The sequence below is a fragment of the Mauremys mutica genome, chromosome 19 (genome assembly GCF_020497125.1).
Source record: "Mauremys mutica isolate MM-2020 ecotype Southern chromosome 19, ASM2049712v1, whole genome shotgun sequence".
Lineage (NCBI taxonomy): Eukaryota > Metazoa > Chordata > Testudines > Geoemydidae > Mauremys > Mauremys mutica.
The window spans coordinates 13,105,978-13,128,957 of NC_059090.1; the positions used below are offsets into that span (position 1 = coordinate 13,105,978).

Consider the following 22,980-nt stretch of genomic DNA (forward strand, 5'->3'; position numbering starts at 1 on the left):
CTGGCACCTGACACTTTCAATACTATAATGGCATTCACATGCATTCTTTCTGAATGCTGTCACACAGCAAAATCTTTCTTCTCTTCGGTTGCTTCGAGGGTGCCTGGCAAAGCTAGTAAGTCTGTGATGGAAATGACAGTTCACTGTGGGCCTGTCAGTCTCACTTCTGATGTCAGCACATCCTTATGCCCATTAGGAACAGATCACTACAACTTCACAATAACCTGCTGTAATGTACTCTCCAATTGTGTATCTCACATCCAAACATAGCACCCAATAAGGTTGCTGATAGTCTCCTTCTTGGGCACTCATTACATATTTGTTTAGTTCAAAGGGCTTTTCTCAGGAAGGCGGAGGGAAAGTTGAAAACCCTTTGGAAATATTCCCATAAATGAACACAATGGTAATCAAGAAATACTATCTGTGTCTGTTCAGATTTATCCCTCATCAGATAGAACCTCAGTATTTTGAACCTGAATAGCTTTAACACTTTCTGCTTTTCATGAACGTTGATAGAAGATCAGTGAACCAATGGATCAACCAAACGAAATAGGCATTTTGATGAAATATCTGGTATAGCAAAGCAATCTGGGCAGACTTGTAAATGCCAGCCAAGTAACAAATATGTTGCTATTTAAGAGGACACTAATGTAAGTGTGCAGTCAGCACTTCACTTGGGAGACTATTCTGTACTTAAATAGAAATCACTCTTAGGTTTTTTTCTCCAGCTTTATTGACTTTCTATTTAATTTCATCCCATTATTCTTAGTACTATTTCACTACACTGAACATACCTTTTTAAATAATGCATTGTAATAGTCCACAGAATTTAATTTTACAGCAATTTTACCATAATTGGAAAATATGGATGGAACTTTGGAAAGATTAAGGCAACACTAGGAATCGAAATGATACTCTTTTTAATCAAGATTGGTAATGCAGATGAGTGCAACAGTGCATCATCTCTGCATTGCTGGTATAATGTGGAAGTACAGTTTCTCCTTATTTACGCCCTTAGTGTTGCATAGCTAATTATTTTTTCAGAATTTCAAGATTTTATTCAGTTGGCTGACATGCTTGTGAACTGGTATGTACAGCACATTTATGTTTCTGTTCTACTATATGCCGTAACATGGATGAGTTGTTAATAGAGCATGCATTTTAAGTGATAGACAAGTAGCAGTAGGTGGTTAAGCCTTGATGCAGGCATAACTGCATTACTGTATCTTTTCATGAAGTTCATCTCCCTTTTTTCTTCTTCCTAAGCATTAACCATTGTCCTTCTTGTCGATGGAAATATGATGCTTAATAAATAGGAAAACCAATCTTCTCCCCCTTCACTACTCCTTAGTCTGGAAACCTCAAGGCATCAGCAGTGCTTTTTGTTAAGGAATATGTTTTATGTGCATTTCCATTGTGGCTGACTGAGCTCAAACATCTCTGAATTAGATGTTCATTTGTGATTGTCAAGGGAAATATTTGTGCCTGTTTGATCTGGGAATGGATAGCAATGAGAAACCTGTGGATAACTTAACATATGCACCTAAGTTTCTGCTGCTCCTTTTAAAGTTTGAGCCATAACTGGACTGAGAGAAATATGAAAATAATTGGAAACAGCCTAGCAAGAAGCTTGAATGAAAAAGACAGCTTTTTGGAGTTCTTTTATTGGTTTGGTAGGGTTAGGATAGACAGTTAAATAACTTGGGGCTTTGAAAACATTACTGTTGAGGTGTGCGTTACTGAGAGATTCATAGGCTTAGAAAGTAGGGTGGACATCTTGTGAACGATTCACAATTTATTTTTAAAACTCTGTTTCTGCAACTGAGAGACCACGCTGCCTTCTTGGCATCTGCTATAGCGTGTACTGTACATTAGACATACAAGAGATGGGGCCAGGGGGAGTTTCAAATTCAACAGCCAGCAGCCCGGGTATCAATTAAAGTTGGGTTATTTTCATGTGTCACATATATGACCCTTTAAACAGTGAACTATGGTGGATTCAGGATGTCTCTCTGACCCTACACTATGCAAATGTACCAAGGCCAGAAGGACTGGAAAACCTGATGAATTTTAATGTGAAAAGTGTGTGATGCCCCCACCTCATTGACATTCTGAATGGGTTTTTTTTCACTAATCCTCACACTCAATAGGCATAACTTTCTTGATCTCAGTGCTTCAGCTGGGTGTGCAGGTCAAAAAGGTGACTGAGCTGGGCCAGAAAAAAGGCAGTTCATACTATCTAGAGTGACATGCTTAGTCACAATTAGAAAGGGGCCTGAGCCAGGAAGTTGAGGCACAGATCTGAACTTTCCTAAAGTTGGAGTCTGCACAGAACTGAAGTTTTAGTTCGACCCCATAGAAATAATGTCCAGTCATCTAGTTTGCCTCCAGAGTTCTCCAAAGTCACTGGATGTTTGGGGGAATATTGTCTGAGCCCATCTTAATTCACAACGGAAAAACTGGGGAAGTTTTCAAGTCTGTTGGTGTCGGAGTCAAGCAGAACAAGTCAAACTGCCATAGCTACATTGTTTCACCCTAGGTCACCATAATTTATTTATGGGGATATCTGTCCTAAATTTTATTCATGTTACAGACACAGAGGTAGAGCTGGTAGAGTTAGTAATATCAATAATGACAGAAAAATAACTAGAGATGTGAGAAATTCAGCCATTTCATTTGCTGTTATAGGGCCTGATTCAAAGCCGGTTAAAGTCAGTGTGTCTTCCCATTTACTTCAGTGGACTTTGGCTCATGCCTACAGAGCAGTTCTTTAGAAGAGTGGGAAGTAAGTAACAGAGGGCCAGATCTTCAACTGGTGTTACTGGTGTAGCCTCATTGACTGCATTGGAGCTTTGACAGTTTTCACCAGGTGAGGATCTGCCCATTCTTCTAAAAATGTATTTCTTTTGTTCTATGTACAACTGTGTCCTATTTGGTTGCAGGGGGTTGATCAGGGTCTTTAGGAGGATGTGCCTGGAAGACAGTAACTGCATTGCTTGTCCTACATTAATGAGGAGATGTAGAATAAAAAGTTTTCTGGCTCCACTGTCCTTGAGGAAAAGAGAACCGTTAGTGACACAAACAAGATTGCTGTATTTTGCATACCCGTGTGATCAAATTTATAATACCAAATAATATTGAGTGGGATAATGTTAGGCATTATGATTTTGGAATGAATTCCAGCTTATTGCAGAATGTGGTATACTATTGTGTTGTTGTTTTGTGGCGCACTGGAGGGAATGGTTTGGGGGTTGTTAGCGTTTTTGTTGGAGGACGGGGGGGGCACGAGCAAAGAGGTGGTTTCATTCATTTGGTTTTTGTTGGCGCTGGCTTGTTTTTCTTGAACTACGTGTTCTTTCATTCTTACCAGCTTTTATGAAATCGTAACTGTTTATGAATTAGACCCACATAGCATTTACATTTCCACACAGAGAGCCATTCTTCTGAATAAGAACCCTTTGACTCTTTCAGATTGTCAGACGTGTTACTATTTTTTAAAGGGGTTATTGTATATACAACCTAAATTATTTCCTCATAAAATGATTTTGAAATGACTCCCCAGTGAGCATAAGGAAAGCATGTCTAGACTTTTTTCATTTTTCTATTTTATCCCACAACCCACTGCCCCTCCCTAATTTTGTAGGTTATGGATAGTTGAGGATTTGTTGTACTGCAATTTAATGCTGAGTATGCACTCTTTAAGGGGAAAAAATATATGTTGCCAGTACAGTATTATTACTAATAAAGCACTAACAGATTTCAGAAGTGTATAGACTCCAAACTGGATGCCCCAGCCTGCAGACGCTTCTCACTCGAGTAACTCCATTGAATAGGGTGACCAGATGTCCCGATTTTATAGGGACAGCTCCGATTTTTGGAGCTTTTTCTTATATAGGCACCTATTGCCCCCCACCCCCTGTCCCGATTTTTCGCACTTGCTATCTGGTCACCCTACCGTTGAAGCAGGACGAACAGATTTTCAAACAGTTGGCTATGGGATGCCCTCTGAAGCCTTCCTGCCGTCTTGCAATGAAATTCAGCAATATTGGATGAGGCCAGTAGTGGGTGTTGTGGTGGTATATGTGGAAGGGTCAGAGAGAAAAGGATGGTCGCTCTTCCCTTTCCAAAGGTAAGCTCTCCCCTACCCCCCGCCACCCCCTCTCCTTTCCACCACCATTTGGATTTGGCAAAAAGGCTAGTTCAATGACTTATGTGGAGGCTATAGCTGGATAATCCATGGAAGGGCCAGGGTTTCAGCATGTGACAGACCCGGTGAGGAAGGCATGTGCTCTCAGCTAGCATCTCATGTATTTCACCAGATTAGCTGACCCACAGTTCTTTGAGGCGGCCAGTCTGCAGGAGCTTTACCAAAAAACACCATGTTACCAGGCCAGATCATAAGCTGGTGCAAATCGCTATAGCCCTGTTGGCTCCAGCTATGCCAAATTACACCTACTGAGGATCCCTGCTGTCTTTTTGTAAAGCCAGTCAGGATACATGGTCACGCTAATTGAAATCAATGTGGCTTCTCACCTGAGATGGGGCTAGTCATGTGAGTAAAGATTTGCAGAACAGGACTGAGAGAGCCTGGACTGGCTTTGCTGCTGGAGACAGGTTAGCCAAATCCCAGAAACAACGCACAAATCCAGTTTTCCCGGCGCTGAGGCTGAAGGAAGCAATTAATATTATCCCGATTTTTTACGTTAGTTAAATCTTAAAGTGAGGTATCCTGGAGGTTATATTTTTAGCAACCACTTTAAGAGATGGGGGAGATTAATTTAAAATTGATAACTGCATGGCAGCACTGCAGTTTTAACCAGCTCAAGGCCCACCTTGTGGAGCTGGCTGTACTCAGGGGACTGCAGTTCAATTCTCTGTGCTGCCAGTTGAAATCAGAAATCACAACCATAGTGATTAGCAGTGAATTTCCCGATCTCAGTGCCCCAGGCAAAGGAAGGAGGGAACTGAGCGTTTTTCCCCCCTCTCCAGCACAGTTAACCCCTAACAGGGGAGAGGAAGCTGAGAAAGGGAATCTGGGAGAATTTACAACGTTTAGACTTGTACATGCTGTTTAAAATAAAAAAAAAAATCAATGGCTATTAGGCCTGACCGCTAACTGTGGAGAAGCACCCAGCGACGTCTTAATTAATCTCTTTGCTAATAGAGGAGCATCACTTCCAAATACTCATGCTGCCCTTCTTGTTCTGACAATGTAGGTCAGATCCAGAGAGGCATCCTATAGGCAAGGAGACAGATTCTGCTCCCCGTTACATAGATGTAAATCCATACTGAAGTCATGCTCTGGTTTTACACCCATGTAATTGGAATTAGAATTTGGCCCCTTTTTGCCAGCATGAAGAAATACCCTACCTCTATTGATCTGTATTTACAGGCCATGACATAACAGACAAGAAACCAGTGAAATTCCAGCACGTAATGTAAGTGGTGTGACTTTTTGTATGTTTTTTGTTTTAATGCCACCTTGCATGATTAGCAAAGAGCTGCCGCTCTTGTCTTTTGTGCGTGTGATCAATGTGTCTGAACAAAGCTAGCAAACTAGTCCCCTGGTCCCTTTTTGAATGTTGTTGCTGCTGAAAGCTGCTTGTTCAGATCCCTTGTAATATAAGATCAGGGAATTTTGGTTAACACATGCAAACAATATCGCATTGAAATTCATAAAACTGTTGCAAAGTACAACAGTCCGGGGGTAGGGCCTATTTGTCAACACTCTTTGGGCTGAAAATTTAAATGTTTTAGTAACTGGAGCAGTAAGAAATGTTTGTTCATAGTTTCATGGATAATTGTCCAGAAATGGCCCTTGGGTTATCCGGTCTAGACCCTTGGCTGATGGGGGAAGGTTGAAAATGATTTTTGTTTGCTTGTTTGTTTTTTCCTGGCACTGTTTTATTTCCTGCAATATATTTAGCAACTTTTAGTGTGACCATTGCTAAGACATCTAGTGTGTGTGATGCATAGAAACAAGCATAAATAATGAGTGTCAAGTGTGTATGGACAACACTTCCCTCTTCTGGATGGAATCACAGCTGGTCATGTGTGTGTCAAAGGTTCTGTACTCATTTAGCATAGGAGTCTGTGCTTTTGGCAGGTCTGCCCGGGGCAGGGCAAGTGGGGCAATTTGCCCCGGGCCCCGGAGGGGCCCCCACGAGAGTATTTCAGGGCCCCTGGAGCAGGGTCCTTCACTCTCCAGGGGCCCCAGAAAACTCTCACGGGGCCCAGACCCCCGGAGCTTCTTCCACTCTGGGTTTTCAGCGGCAATTAGGCAGCAGGGGGTCCTTCCGCTCTGGGACTCACCACCGAAGTGCCCCGAAGACCCATGGTGGGGGGTCCTTCCGCCCTGGGACCCGCCGCCAAAGTGCTGGGTCTTCGGGGCACTTTGGCAGCGGGTCCCAGAGCGGAAGGACCCCCTGCCGCTGAATTACCGCCAAAGTGGGGGCCCCACACCGCTGAAGACCCCGGGCCCCCTGAATCCTCTGGGTGGCCCTGGCTTTTGGGACTCAATCCTGGAAGGTGCTGAGCATCTCTTTTCTTGTGAGGTACTGTGAACCCTCAACTCATTGGCAGCTTAGTGTGCTCGACAGCTCCCAGGATAAGTTCATTCGACCAGGAAGGTTTGGGTTCTATCCGCATTGCTGGGGAGAGGTTCAGAACAGGCAGAGCAGCACAGTGGCAGCCATGAAGCCATAGGTAATGTTACAATCTAAACAGAAGAGCAAAGCAGAGGGAAAAGATAAATGTCTTGGATCAGCCAAAGGTTTTTGCCAAGCTTGAATCTTGGCAGCTGCCGGAGTGAGCTTATCCCACAGTTGGGGAGCCCTAGACTAGTCCCAAACAAACCTCTCACGCTTAAACCATTTCTGCTGTATCCAGTCAGGCCTGAATTCTTCAAGACACAGATACACCAGAAGGTAAATTCTGATTAAAGGTTCATTAGATCTAGTATTTCAGCTGATCTATCCAGATTCAGCACCCAACGCTAGCTGTTTTTCATATGGTTGTGGGTTTCATTGCAAAAAATTCACGAAAATTTCAGTTTTGAATCCATTTCCCAGTTGTTTGTTGTCGTGAATTGAAAATGAGCCTGATTCCCCTCATCTACACTGGTACAAATCAGAAGTCAGTGGAGTTATACTGATGTCAGACTAGTGCAAAATGAAATCAGAATCAGATGCATTGTTCTAGTTTCCAGGGCGGATTGTTGTTTATGGAATGTATATCACTTAGGGCTGAGGGACAAGCAGTTTTTGTACTGTGTTAACTATAGAAAGGGGTATCCTTGCATCCTTAGTGTTGACGCAGTTATACCAGTATAAAAATGCTTATGTCAGTATAACTTAATCCCCAAATGTACGGCAATAAGCCTTACAGATATAAGCACCTTTACCCTGGTATCACAGCCTTCATGCTAAGGGTTTTCCCACTTTATATTGGTTTCTAAACAGATATAGTTACCGCAGTACAAAAAGAGTGTGTAGACAAGACCTAATTCCTGCATTTCTTCAAGAAAGTAGAATGCTGCCTATAGGAACGTGCTTGCTTGCAGAAAAGACACCATTGTATGTTTCTTCACAGTCCGTTGGGATTAGCCCATTTCTTTGGAAATACGCTTATTAATAATTAGCAATTTTTTTCTACCATTATTTTTTCTGGCTACTAAATAATTCCTGATGTGCTTTTTTAAAAATTTCAAATAATGCTGCATGAACTAGATGTTTTCTATATCAAGGCAGTAAATAAATAAACAAAATATCATAGAGGTCATTCATCCCTTGGATAACTCTGGCCTCCAGCATATAAAAAGGCTCCCATCCATAGATTTTGTTAAATGTTCCTTGCACAGTGGTTCTAGTTCACAATGTGGCACTCGCAGCACAATATGCCTTCCTTTTACTGTGACTTAAGGCCAGTGAGTTACCCTGGGGTAAATGTGGAGCAACTTGATCGAAGATAGTGGAGTTGTTCTGGGTTTAAACTGGTGAGCGCAGAATTTGGTCCATGGACTTTAGTCCTGGCTCCCCTGTTTCTGATAAACATTTTATTACTAATTAACATTAGTGAGCAGTTCCCCTCAGTGTTTTGGCTCATAAAGAAAGGCTAACAAAATATCTAATTTTATTAAATAGAGGAATTTTTTTTATATTTGCCAATAGTGGGCTTTTGGCCTGGATTCCCTCCCTCTCCCCCTGTTATTTAGAGGTGAAAGCTTTGATATTTCCTCTGAGTCTAGTAGCCAAAGCAGCCATTGTACTTGTTCTCCTCCTTCTCTCTGCCCCTTAACCCCTGTCATTTCATTGGCCCCTCATTGGGTAATGCACACACTTCCATGCTGTTCACAATGGCCTGAATTCCGCAATTTTCATTGGTCCAGAATCTGATATCCTTCCTTAGACTGAGTTGTTATTAATCCCATTGAGATCAATGGAACTTCTTGTAGAGTAAGGTGTTATTCAACAGAAGTAAGAATATCAAAATTTGGGCCTATTGTTTTCTTCAATGCATTTGTGAACATATTGAGTCACCATCATTTTTTTTATTGTACACATCCTGCTTCATTTCAGAGGGGGTTTTTTCCACACACAAACACACAATTAAAACACAGGTTTTATTTCTTCTTAAAACCAAACCTGTCACAACATGATGAATGAAACACTAGAAATAAATGTGTTTTAATAGCACGGAAGGCTGCAAATTTTTCACTTAAAACAAGATCTATATTTTGCTTCATTGTTGTTGTTATTATTCGTAGTAGTATTATGATCCTAATCATTTTGCAGGGCTTGGAATTTGCAGGAGCAGTTTTGACTAGGCAACAAAGTGAAATATTTTAGTTGAATTTTGCCTTAGTAAAGCCATTTTAAAAAGCAGACTGGACTTGTTTGATTTAGTTTTCAGATATTAAACAGAGCTGGTCTCTGCATTTTTTGCTTCAGGGCATCGCTTCATTGCTAAGAAATAGGACTATGGCAAGGATCCAATTTCTTAATGAACCAGCCTATCTGGAGGAAAACAGCTTTTCACACCATAATAAACAACGAACACCTTTTAGATAACAAATTCAATGGCAAAAATATAGCATTGTATATGTCATAGCTCTATAATTTAATGGAGGCACTTGCTGCATTAGTGGTTTACATTAATTTTTAAAATTAATTTTGTTTAGCCTACAGGGAAGGTATTTTCTTTTTTGTTTCTGATTTCCTGCAGCTCATTAGCACGTTTTTTGTTTGTTTTTTTTACTGCTACTCTACAATACTATCTACAATCGTCCAATTTGTAGCTAGAGGCTCATTTTTTACCTGGGGAGGGGCGGAGGGAGAGGAGCTTTTTACCGAGACCACAAGGGTAGCTTCTTCCATGGTGAAAAAATCATCTCCACAGCAGTCAGATCAATGTGGCTTTCAGATAATTTATTAATTCAGCTGCATGTGGATTCTCAACCTATGATTTCTGGTTTAAACTTAGCTGCTTGGGTCAGAAAAATTATCATCCCAATTTTGATTTCCACAGATTAGGCAGGTTGCATAGATTAGAATTTGTCCACTAGTCCCGTGCAGCCCTCTATCTCTCCTCCTCCTCCCCCCCATCCCTGGCTAATTGGAAAAGATTTTGAATCGATTCATAATGTTGCTGCTCATAGATATGTATGGTGCATAAAGGTATCGCTCTCTTACCTTGCCTGGTAACATGATTGAAGGGGGTTTCAGTACAAAATACGACCTGTTCTTATTGAAAGTTAATGAAGATCACAACTGTGTTTTTTCCCGTTGAGGCATCTGGAGTACTGCCTCTCTCAGGAAACACAAAACGACCAGAGTTAGACACCTTAAATGTCAGCTCAACTCTATGCACCATTCACAGCTGTTAATTTAACAGTGGACTGCTTCCATCTTCCTGAACGAGACTCTCTGTGGGGCAGCTGCTTTAGTGCCCCAGACTGCGTAATGCATGTTTCGGTAGGAGCCTGCCAAGCAGCAGTAGGACTTGAAGGAGAACAGCTTTGCAGCTACCACAGAGCGCTGAGAGATGCATTAGGAGGGGGGAGGGATAGCTCAGTGGTTTGAGCATTGGCCTGCTAAACCCAGGGTTGTGAGTTCAATCCTTGAGGGGGCCACTTAGGGATCTGGGGCAAAAAATTGGTCCTGCTAGTGAAGGCAGGGGGCTGGACTAGATGACCTTTCAAGGTCCCTTCCAGTTCTAGGAGATTGGTATATCTCCTATTATAAAAATATATATATAAAATATATAAAAAAATTAGGCAGGACTCTTAAATTGAGGCCCATTCCTACAAGGTTCTGAGTATCCTCAACGCTCATTTCATTCCCTGGAAGTTGTCTGAGCTGCGTTTCTCAGGAGGCGCTCAGCACCTTGCAGAATTGGTCCTTGAAATGAGCACATGTGTAAGAAAGGAGGGCTACCTTGCATTGTGTAACATTTTGCCTCCACTCGTAAAGAAGACTCCAGGTCTTTGTCAGTGAGTGGTGGATATTGCAGCAAAGATTCATATGTGTGGGCTGGAAATGGAGACAAGACATAAGCTTCATCCTTAAGGCTGCCCTCAAGGAATCAACCCACATGACGGAGTATAGGAGTAATCATGGTAGGTTGCATGAGATGGCAGGAATCAGGATTATCCATCTTTGCAGCATCTGAGGACTGGTCAGGGCCTGCTTTTCAGATTTTCAATATAGTTTCACAGCTTTTTTCAGCATGACTGCCAAAATGTCAGTTGCATATTACAACACAGAATTATTGAACAATGAAAATGTAGCTGTTGAATGGTGTCTGCATTGTTTGACCTCCATCAATTTCTCATTTCATAAAAACAGCATATATGAATTTGGTGGTGTTAAACTGAACTTAAAAGGTAAATGATTGTGTGGTCCTAGAGAGATAGGTATATTGCACTTTGAAATTTAGACTAGTTACCTTATCTAATAGATTGTGCTTCTGTACCATTAGGAACTGGATACCATAAACAGCAAGCAAAATATAACCAGTAGGTAGGAGCTTGCTATTGTCTTTTTATAGGACATTATTTGTAGATATTAAATAATATGCAATTACAATGGGTGAGATCATCAAGTTGTGGAAATCGGCATAGCTCCACTGGAGGTCAGCTAAAGAGCTAACCCATTGAAACACACATGGGTACACATCCTGATTCTGCTCCTATGTACGCTGCTCTAAATCAGGAGCAACTCCACAGAAATCAATGGCCCAGATCCTCAGCTGGTGTTGGTTGGCTTCAATGGAGCTATGCTGATTTACACCAGCTGAAGGTTCGACCCAGCTCACTTATGCTGGTGTTAAACCAGTGTAGGTGAGATTAGAATCAGGCCCTTAGACTGTGACTCCCACATAGTTCTCTGCTGATGAGCTCAGAAAACAAATCTGTGTGATGCATGGCAAAGGTGTTCTCAACAGGGCCCGGCCCATTAAATGAAAGGCTGACATGCTGGGCCAATCAAGACAGACCTGGATGAAAATCAGACTCTTGCCTCTATTTGAAATCCCTGCCTTGAATCTGTAATTCGTCTGTTAAATCAAGTGTGCTGCACAGTGCTTTAGCACAGAGGGAGACGAGCATGTGGAGCTACTCCAGTTGAATTTCTAGCACCAGTTTCAAGTTGGGGAAAAGGAATCATAACTGTGATAGCTTCTGGACCTTATGTTTCTGGCAAAGAGAAACCAGCAGGGAAGGCTTCTGCAAACTGATGAGCTGGTGTAAGTCATTAGAACAATGGTGGACAGCAGCAGGGCATTGGTATTGAATAAACCATAGGGGCTATTGTTGTCTTTCAAAAAGACTATTTTTTTTTCAAGGAACTTGTAGCCATTTTTAAGCTTTCATTTTTTGTAATGTCACAGATAATCTTTTATCTATTATCCACTAGTGCTTTTCTGACAGACATTTGCATCAAATGGTAACGTACAGGCTGGAACTATGTCTAGTGGGGAAAGCAATTTGATATGAAAGGTTATTCGCTCCCTCTGCTTCTTATGGCTTTGTTCTTGATTCTCACACATTTTTCCTCCATCTAAATGCAGGCATTTCTAGAGCTTTTTCTTTAGAAAAACCTTCAATTCTCAGATCTGAGCTTATTCAGGCTTCTTCCTATATATCAGTCAAAAGCTTGTATTCATTGCAAATGATGAATCTGCTTTGAAACATTTGTAGAACACTGTATGCCTCCAGAATCCCTTTAGAGCATTTCCTACAGAGACATCTGCCGTTAAAAAAGAGGCAGGGGCAAAAGCGGCCAGGAGCCCTTTTGCAATTGCACCTCTGTTTACCAAAGAAAACTGAGGAAAGCGTGACCTTTCCAAATGTGGGGAGAAAATGATCCAAGTGACTAAAAGTTAGCAAAGCCGAAAACTGTGGGATTGGAAATATGAAAATGTGGCTCGCTATTGCATTGGTTTCTTAATGAGATTAATAAATGACAATGTAAAAAGGTGACTAACACTGGCTGCATCTTGTGCGGAGGATTGCATTGATTCAAGAAGTGGCCTTGTTCTGCAGCTGATAAAATAGAATAGATTTTATTTGGTAGTGCCTGTTATTCTTTTAATAAAGGCAGGAGTTAGGTACTGGGGGAATGAAGTGACTTTGCAGGGAAATACTTTAGATGTTATGCATTCTGCTGTGTAGTAGCTTTGGATATTAGAAGTTTGATGATTTTTTTTTAATGACGTTGTTTTTCCCTGTTCTTCAACCATGGAACCATCCACCACAGATAGACAGAAGGGGCCTCGGTTCTACATTTCATCTGAATCGCAGCACCTCTGACAGTACAGCATTCCCCTTAGTACTGAGTTTCAGTGTCAGCATTGGGTAGGAGCCTGGAATAGTTAATGACAGAACAGCTGAGATATGTGCTTAAAATTGAATGTCTTGCTAATGTCCAGTGCTGCCAAGGATCTAACCCAGCTCCCAATGAAGTATATAGTAGTTTTGCCATTTGACTTAAACAGGAGCAGGGTATAGCACCACATGCCTATTCAATATCAGCTCTATCCTGTGAAGTTTAGATTGCCTCCTGACAAATGTTGAGCACCTGCTCCTCCCATTCAAACCAAAAAAAGCACTGAGCAATAGCACCTCTCAGGAAGCGCTCACGGTCGTACCTTAACGGAGACTTTCTTTTCTTTGCATCACAATGCATATCTGCAGTGTAGAAAGGCAGGGGACTCCACACTTGTCGGATGAAATTCAAGAAACGGGAGTCTCGGGTTTGCTGCATTAAGTACACATCCCCAGTCATTAGTGCTGGAATTTAAGAGGTGAGTTCAGAGGCACAGTGACAGCTCACTAGTGCACTGTCATTATCATAACGTAGAAGTCCCAGATTAATGGGGATGAGAAATCTTTCTGCTAGTGAATACATAATTGCTTGAATACCAAATGCAGTAATGTTGGATTTATTTTAACCCTGGGGGAGGGGGGGAAGTAATCCTCTTGCCCTCCCCCAAAAAAGCTATTTTTTTCCCTTCCTTCTGAGAAGTCTTGTTCCAATGGCAAATTTTAAATAACAGGACTCAAGTTGCTTACGAGTTATTTTTATTACCCTTTATGGGCCCATGCAGATACAAAAATGCAGAAAAAGAAAACACTAATTCTCCAACTACCAGGATCTCAGGTAACTGTGTTTCTTGAGATTATTTTTAACACACAGTGCTAACAACTGTATCTTTTGTGAGGATAAACACTAGTTGGCCCTGATGAGTACAGCACCAGAGGTCTGATGTAGCTGGAGATGAGGCAGAATTCTATTACAAGAAGTTCACTTCGGGTTAAGGCCTTGGTTCAAGGCCCATTAAAGTCAACAAAAAGTTTCATCTTGGCTTGAATGGGCTTTTGAATCAGGCCCTAAGTGAAGAGACACAAGGAGCACTGGTGTCATTCCTTTGAAATCAAAGGTCCTAAATTTGCTCTCATGTACACTGGTATAAATCTGGATTAACTCCACTGAAATCAGTGGAGTTAGCAGTGTTGCCAGCCCCCATCATTGAAAAATCATGAGTCAGTTCCCAGAAAACTGATGAGTGGCTTAAAAATCATGAGATTTTAAAAATGATAAATATATCTTCTGGATTGTGAGCCTTTAGGGTGCACATTTTCAAACTTTTCTCTACAGCATGAGGCTTGTTTAGTTGGGTTTGGTTTTTTTATGAAAGCTGAGATTCTCACATTATCACTTGACTCCAAGAGCTGGGGCTTTTAAGATAAACACCAACTGTCATGAGACTTGCAATAAAATTGCAAGAGTCTGAGTCCAGTCGGCAGCTTGATCTGTGTCCTTTGTCCACACTGCAAAATGACGGAGCTTGAACCCAAGTCACAGCAGAACTCAGGCTCAAACTCACCCCCCCAACAGGGTTCTAGGACCTGGGTCATGAGTGCTTGCTGGCCTGAGTCAGGCTGATAGTCTGTGGGCAGAAGCGGCAATTGGGCTCAAACCTGAGTTAGAGCCTGGGCTTAGTGTGCAGTGTAGACATACCCTCAATGGCCATGGAAATTAGGTGTCTAGATACCCCCAGCCAGTTTTGGAAAGTTCTGCCTCTACTTTTCTTAGACTTATTCCATGATTCCAGTGTAAACTTTTCGATTTTATAGCAATGTAGCTATTTTTGACAGGAAAACTTTCACTGTAAGTGGAACATAACCAGATTTGCAATCTGCATGGCTCCTGCTCAGCAGTGAGGATTCAGGGTAGCCGCAGAGCGGCTGCACTAGCAGTAAGGCTGCCGTGTTCTGCAGGCATTGATTCTATAGCTGCTCCACGGTCTCAAAGGAAAGATGGCTTCTGTAGCACACTGTTGAGAGACCTTTTCAGCTGCTCAATCCTCCCCGTGGCAAGTGTCCCACTTGCCCCAGGCCGCTCCATTGTGCTGCTTCAAGTTAAAATAAATGACAAGATGAAATAAGAGATGGAAAATGAATTAGTCAATATCATAAACCACTTGGGTTTCGCAGTGGAAGTTTATGGTTGTGCTAGGTGGAATTCTCTCTCTCTCTAGTTGTGGTACTCTGCTGTCGGCTTGGAATCATTCAATCCTGCAGCAGATTTTTCTCTGCTTTTGTCTGAGTTGTGTCAACTAATTAAAAGGATGCAGAAATCTAGCTATTGAAGGGGTTTCTTGGGTTTTTTAGGTGGTGGTAGTGGGTGCTCTCATCTGAAAGGCAAAGGGAATCAATGTGTCTTTGGTAGATTGCTCTGGTCTAGTCAGTGGGATGCCTGTCTGATCTCTTAGTGTATGTATCAGAGTCTGGCAGTGTACATTAGCACAAAGCCGACTTGGTAGGTAGGGGCTTAGAGTGGAGCAGTGCTGAGGTGGTGAAGAACGAAGAAGCAGTTCAAGTTGCAAACTGTCTTGTCATGGGAATTAGACATCTCTGCGCAGTGAAAAGCTAGAGTCTAATGTTTGATGACCTTTTCATGGCTCCAGTTTGACTTCTGGTGATGATCAGCGAACACAGTAACAAGCTTTACCATTTATGTGGCAAGGGATTACTGAAGAAACAGCATCTTTCCGATTTGTATATGCTCATAGAGAAACATCTGCAAAGGAGAGCGAGTGAGAGCAAGGGAGTGGAAGAAAGGCTTACTTGGAGAGGTTTTGTCTGGCTACTAGCCATCAAGAGCAATTACAGAACCCTCCATTGTCCAGAGAGGAATGTTTTGCATGTCTGACTCTCTCTCTGTCATAAACCTCACTTCATCAGACCTAGCTTGCTGTTTTCTTCTGGACATGTAACTTTTTCAGTCTGCAGAATAGCAGGACTCCCATGTTGTTCAGGATTTTTTTGCACCCATATCGGCATTGGATACTTTAACAGTTGGAACGTTGATTTCTTCTGTGGTGAGTCCATTATTTGACAAATATGAATAGCTGCAGGACTCATTGCAGATATTTTTCCTTTACAAAATCAGCCATTTAAGTGCTGAGGGGATGAGGGAACTGTGACGTATTATCCAAACCAATGTTTGAACGTTGCACCTTTTATTCCTGGTGAGGGTGGAAGTAAAACATTGTGACAATGTTTATGTTTAAATACATTTTCTGATAGCATTTAGCAATTACTAACCGAGAAAATGGTTAGCAATTAGGAGTGCAGTAATAAATGGAAGTCTATTGTCCTAATTGAGTAGAATTACCAATGGCAATAGAAACATTGAAGATGCATTTAATTCTTCATTTTAATTAAGAGTTTGTATAATTATAGTGTACTTCTCACATATTTCACAGTAGAGGATGAGAGGAATTAAACAGAGTCTGATGCACGAAAACAAAGTCTAGGAAGGGTTCTTTGCAAAACTGTGGGAAGTTGCATGGATTCACAACTGAAAGAAAAAAATATAGTGGGTCAGACTCTGGCAGTGATCTAAGTCATATCATTTGTAAAACTAAGCATCATTGGAGAGCTCCAAAGCTGAGGCTTTAACAGAGTTTTCCCAGTGGTATGATTTGAAAAAGATGAGACAATTATAGAGTACATACCTTTGTTTGTTGTTAAAGGGAGTTTACTTGTTTAAAATACAATGAAATCAAATGTTTATGTAACCTGATAAACCCTTATGTGCTGAACATTCTGTGTCTTGAGCAGAAATCGGGTCACTTCTCTCTCATTGGGTCACTCATACAGCAGCAAGCTAATTCAATAAAAGGAACCTGAATTGAATAATGGTTTGCTGTCAGGGTGTGTGCAGGGAACATTGTCTCTCTCTTGAGCAGTTAAGCTCTAAATGTGAATCACTGAGAGAGCTGGCTGAGCTTCTGGGAAGAGCATTCGGAGTCTGAGAAGTGTGGATTGGGTGTGTTAGGATTACATCTGTAATTACATATTTTTAAATAGGTTGTGTTGCTCTCTCTCTCTACCTTATTATGTCCTGAAGAATCAGTTCTTGGTTTGAGTTATGCTAAAGCTTGGGAGAAATCGAAACTCCTTGTTTAAAGAATGCTGCTTCTACAAAATACGCTCTCAGTATGGATTTTGAATGGTCATTTAACTGTTCATTATGTTTGTCTAGCTCCTTATTTCATTATTTTTTAAAATAACCATTGCCGAGTTTTCTTGCTGAATAAACGGAGACAACTGTAACCGTTTCAGTTTATTTTAATATCTTTCATATTAAAATATCAAGTTTTACTATGTCAGTAACCATTTACAGAACTCCCATTATAGTATGCTGGTGCTGTGTTTCACCCCAGAGCTGTCTGCAATTTCATGTGAATCCTGTATATGTACTGTAAAATGTAAATGCTATGGGAAGCTTAGGGAAGAAAGATGCTTTATGAAATAGAAGTCATAAAATCATTATCATTAATGACTATAGTGTATAATATGTTATGCAGGAGGATCTATCCAGAAGGGGCCAAAATCTCAATTGATGTAAATCAGCATTTCTCCATTGAAGCCAAGGATCTTGCCCATGGTATTCGACAATCCAGTACAAAGTTTTGAAATAACCAGCTGCTGTATTAGCAGGAGTATTGTAAGCAAGACATGAGAAGTAATTTTTCTACTCTACTCAGCACTGATAAGGCCTCAACTGGAGTAGTGTGTCCAGTGCTGGGCACCACACTTGGAAAAGACGTGGACAAACTGGAGAAAGTCCAGAAGGGAGAGCAACAAAAATTATTAAAGGTCTAGAAAACATGGCCTACAAGGAAAGATGGAAAAAATTGGGTTTGTTGAGTCTGGAGAAAAGGAGGCTGAGGGGGGAGATGATATAGCAGTCTTCAAGTACGTAAACGGCTGTTGTAAAGAGGAGGGTGATAAATTGTTCTCCTTAACCATTGAAGACAGGACAAGAAGTAATGGGCTCAAGTTGCAGCAGGGGAGATTTAGGTTAGACATTAGGAAAATCTTCCTGACTGTAAGGGTAGTTAAGCACTGGAACAAGAGGTTGTGGAATCTCCATCATTGGAGGTTTTTAAGAACAGATTAGACAAACACCTGTCAGGGATGGTCTAGATGATTATTAGTCCTGCCTCAGTGGAGAGAACTGGACTAGATGACCTATCAAGATCCCTTCCAGTCCTGTATTTCTATGGGATTAGAACTAAGGAGTTCTTGGATCCTACTCCTGTGCTCAGACCCCTAAAATATGGTTTTTTCCCCATACGTACCGTACAAGCATACACCGTACAAGTTGTACTCCTGAATTTTGGAAACTCTTTCTGAATCACGGAGTCATGACTTTTTTTGTTTGAGTTATTACCCTGCAAACTCACATGAGCAAGAGGCATCGTTATCACCAACCCAGCCAAATACACACATGATATTTTAATTACAGTATAATTCTGCATGCCTCTGCGGAAGAGAAAAATTTCCCCCATCAGTTTCCAATGGGCATGTGATATACAACCATGGTAATGGTAAACGTATGGACCAATAGATAATGTTCTTCATTCATCCTTACTATTTTATTGGTGTTCGTAATGCATCATGGCAAATTGTGTAAACCCTGAGCATCCCTAGCTGGAATGATTTAGTTGGGGTTGGTCCTGCTTTGAGCAGGAGATTGGCTTAGACAACCTCCTGAGGTCGCTTCCAACCCTAATATTCTATAGTTTAATTGCAAAGTCCATGAAATGTGGAAAGTTCAGAGAATAGCAATTCTGAAAACAAATGTTGAAGAATAAAACCCATATACATGTTAGACAGCTTTCCTACAGCTCTGTCTCTGTGGAGTAGGTGTTGATGTTTTTCACCTTACTGCTTTGTTAGGGATCAATTGTGGAATGTTTTGGTTCTTAGTCTAAAATTACTTTTCCCTCCCATGTGGCGCCAAGTCTCAAGATAGTATGAATTCGTGCTTGTTTTGTTTCTGAGCGGTGGGTGTTTCATTGCAGTAATATGTTCCATTGATGTCATCTGGGTTGCATCCATCTAAATTAAAGTGTTTAGCAACAGGTGATATGGCAGGGTGATACTTCCTTGCATCAATTAAATATTTAATCAGATTGTTACTGGGCTTTTTCATATCACTGGTGGGCTCTGAAGGCAGGCATTGTGAAAAACTGCTCTCTGGAGCGGGTGCATATGAAATATGCATACATCACAACGGAAGGTTCAGGACTGCTGTAGTACCTTTTGATCTGTTGCCATTGTGGGATATTGTATTTGATTGATTTACTTAAATGTAGGAACTGCCTACCTATATCTTAGAAACTATAGAAATATAGCAATTACACCAAAATGATACAAATTACAAGAGACTCTCTCAAGCGAACCACTTCATACCATAACCCACAGTAACCGTTGAATGTCAAATAAGATCTCCATAACCAACCACCTTAAATCTCCTGTCTTTGCAACTGGCTCAGCAGATTAACAAATCCAGACTTTGTCAGACCAAGGAGGGATGTATGTTTCAGAGAAAAAGATCCTAATTATTATTATTATTTATTATTTGTGTTATCATAACGCCTGGAAGCCCCGGTCCTGGAGCAGGATTCTGTGGTGCTAGGTACTGGACAAACACAGAACACATTCATGGCAAATGCCCAGCTATTTAATGCCCAGCAACTTTTAATGTCTATGCTCAGATTATTCCACTTGAGTGAGAGCAGTCCCACTACCAAATAACTCTGTCATGTGTGGGGCTAAGTCTTCGGGGGTTTTAGCCCGGCTGAGCTGCTCTCTTTATTCTTTTCCAGTGAACTGTGGGAAGTACTTGTCTGTCCTTTTTGGGCACATGGGGGAACTTGAGTTAGGGGCAATACATGAGTCATAACTCGAGTTAATTTTGTAGCGAAGACGAGCCCCGTGGGACTGTCAGCTCAAGAACATCCATTGATCACAACTTGTCACGTGGTTGCCCTGAGAGAGCAGTGAGCTTTCAAGTAATTAATGCCCAAAGCATTCAGGGTTTTGTAGATCAAAACCAAAACCTTCATGCCACTAGAAAACTCATCAGAAGCTGTCATGGATCCACGGGTTTGGTGCTACCTCTGGCTTTTAAACAGTCTCTTGGAAGAACCCCTTCAGTGTGTCAGACCCCCCCAGGGCTCTTATTCTTCTATCAGGGTAGGCCTCTGCCTCTGAGACTGAGACTCTGTGCGTCAGCACTCCTGCTTCATTCACATTATGAGCTCTGCCCAGAGAGCAATAGAGCATCTTAACCTCTGGACTCCTGTTCTTCCAAGAATACATGTTTAGAGGTGACTTACAGATGTTTATGGTAGATAGAAAAAGGTGTGAAAAGGATTGTATAGGCTCAGTTCTCCTTTGGCCTGTGCAGCCACATACAGACTTAAGGGAGAATAAGAACCCCCTTTGGCCCCATTATAGGCCACCAGCACCTTTGGTCTGGCTGTACAGGAGGATGTGGGGGCTACATAACCTCTGCCCACTCCCCTGCGGAGAATCATGTTGTCTCTTCTGGAAATGTCTGAATGCATTTCATGCATTGTTATTGGAATGTCCCTTGGCCATTGCTTATAGTTCTGGGACCCTTTTGACTCTATACTCTTTGGGGCTGAGATTCTCATGTATTTAGCACATTTTACCTGGCATTCAGTTGTGCATGCCGATGCTGTGTTAAAGTTTAATAGCAGTGTTCATTGCAATGCAGGTTTTATGGACAGTGTTGCATGAAAAGTCTGTGTTATCTCACATTTTCTTCCTGTAGACCTGAGAGCTATCAGCCCCAGGGCAGGGGAGCTCAAGCTGCGAGCTCTGCGCAGGGCTGACAGCTCAGGTTGTCAGCCCCAGGGCAGAGGGGGCCTCTAGCTGTGAGAGCTGTGTGGGGCTGACAGCCAACAGGCGATGTAAGTAAGTCACCCTAACTACATGGACCTAAGTGCTGTGCCTGTCGTGGAAGTGGAGTTATTAGGTCAGTGCTGTGGGTGACATAAATCAAAAGGAGCAACATTGTAGTGTAGACACTTAGGGTATGTCTACACAGCCAATGTTAAAGCGCTGCCACGGCAGTGCTTTAACGTAGCTGTGTAGTTGTGGCTCCAGAGCTGGGAGAGAGCTCTCCCAGCACTGTAATAAAAACCCGTCCGCCTCCCAGCACTATAGTACTAGCTACACTGCCACTTACAGTGCTGAAACTTCCATCGCTTGGGGGGGGTGTTTTTTCACGCCCCTGAGCGAAGAAAGTTTCAGGGCTATAAGTGGCAGTGTAGACAAGGCCTTAGAGTTAGCTCAACGTAAGCTGCCTTATGTCAACCGAATTCCATAGCGTAGTCCAAGCCTGGTTTTTTGGTAAGAGGCAGGAGAATCCAGGAAAATAATATGATGCAAAAATATTCCTTAGGTCACTCATTTGTCAGTGGAAATGAAGGGGTGAAAGGTTGAAAGATAGTTTGTTGTAACAGGGTAAACAGGTGAGACTGAGAATTTTCCAAGGCCATGCACAGTGCATATCCTGACACCACACAACCTAGGGTTGGGAGGATACACACATGCAAAATCGAATCAGAACCTTCTTTAGAAAGACTCGTGTTAACATCTTGTATTTTCTGGCCATGCAGCCAGGCACATGAACACATCTAGAGATAGCTAGGAATATCATCAAAAGTATTTTGTACTTTTTTGTGGAGATCCCAAAGCACTTTTAAATATTAGTTAAGTTGTTTGACCCTTCAGCTGGGAGGTGAAGCTGTATTATAACTATTTTACATATTGGTAAATGAGGCACTGAGTGCTTATGTGACTTTGGGCAAGTCACTTCAGTGAAACAAATCCGGAAACAGAATCCAAAAGGCCTGACTCATAGTCCCTAGCTCTGATCATTAGATGATTGTTCTCTCTCCATATCAAACCATATCCATACCTCCCCTGTGCTCCAGGGTGAATTCCGCTGTTCCCTGGATGTAAGACATTCCTATTCTGCACACTCTTACCCTCAAGAAACGTGGATTCTCCTCCCAGCTCTGCCACTGGCCTATTTCAGCAGATCACTTCCCGATGGTGTGCCTCAGTTTCCCCAGCTGTAAAATGATAACGCGTAACCAATTTGTAAAGTGCTTTGAAATCCACTGATGAAAAGTGCTATATCAAAATGAGATATGATTATTGTGTATTACTACTACTACTATTTTTAATGGTCAAAAATCTCTCTCCTCTGACAACTCCTTTTGTGTGTGTGTGTGTGTGTGTGTGTGTGTGTACATGTGTACATAAGACTAAGAGTATGTGTGGTGTATATTCACAGCATCCAATGTTTAAAACAATTCCATGTGGTTAAGGCTGTCTGATGTGTGAACCTCAAATGTTTGCAAATGGCATATGAACTTTACCTTTCAACTGGTTCATCATAACTTACATCAAGTGGAAGCTTTAGCACTGGAGTTGTGATTAAGGTTTTACTTTGAGTATTTTTTTTATTCAATATAAATAGCCTGGCACTCATTATAGGCCTCCCCCCCGCCTCCCTCCCCACACCCCTACCTCCCTTGTGCTGACCCCAAATCCCATCAGAATGAAGATCTGGCTGTCATATGGATTGCAAAACTTTTCTTTTGTGTCACAAACAGTTTAGATCACAACCACCTAATTTAAAGACAGATGTTTTCTGCTATTGAGAGAGAGAGAGAGAGAGAGAGAGAGAAGGAATCTTTCCTTTCATAATCATTTGCTCTAACATTAGCTTAATTGACTTAATTTAGGCTCTCAATAAGAATACTGGATGAACTGGTTCATATGAAATGTGAATCTGACCTGAATTTTCAAGCCAGCCTCAAAATGAAGCCATTTTAAATTTTCATGCATGTCTTCACTAGTTTTATCTCCAAGTAGAAGTATTAACAAAGATACTCTTTTTCTCAGACAAGCGCTTCAGTGGGAGCTGCTGAAGGTGCTACCTATTTAGATGCTTAAATAGGAACTTTGGAGTCTAAGGGCATGTCTACACTTACCTCTAGAGAGAACGATCCAGCAGGGGTTGATTTATCATGTCTAGTGAAGACACGATAAATCGACCGCCGAGTGCTCTCCCGTCG

At 41.7% G+C, this 22,980-nt stretch overlaps 1 protein-coding gene across 15 annotated transcripts in view; it reads left to right on the forward strand.

The window, feature by feature from the left end:
* The window catches only part of AUTS2 (activator of transcription and developmental regulator AUTS2), a 1,197,597-nt gene that overhangs the window by 1,015,552 nt on the left and 159,065 nt on the right, over window positions 1-22,980 (forward strand). The gene's annotated exons all lie outside the window — the stretch shown is intronic.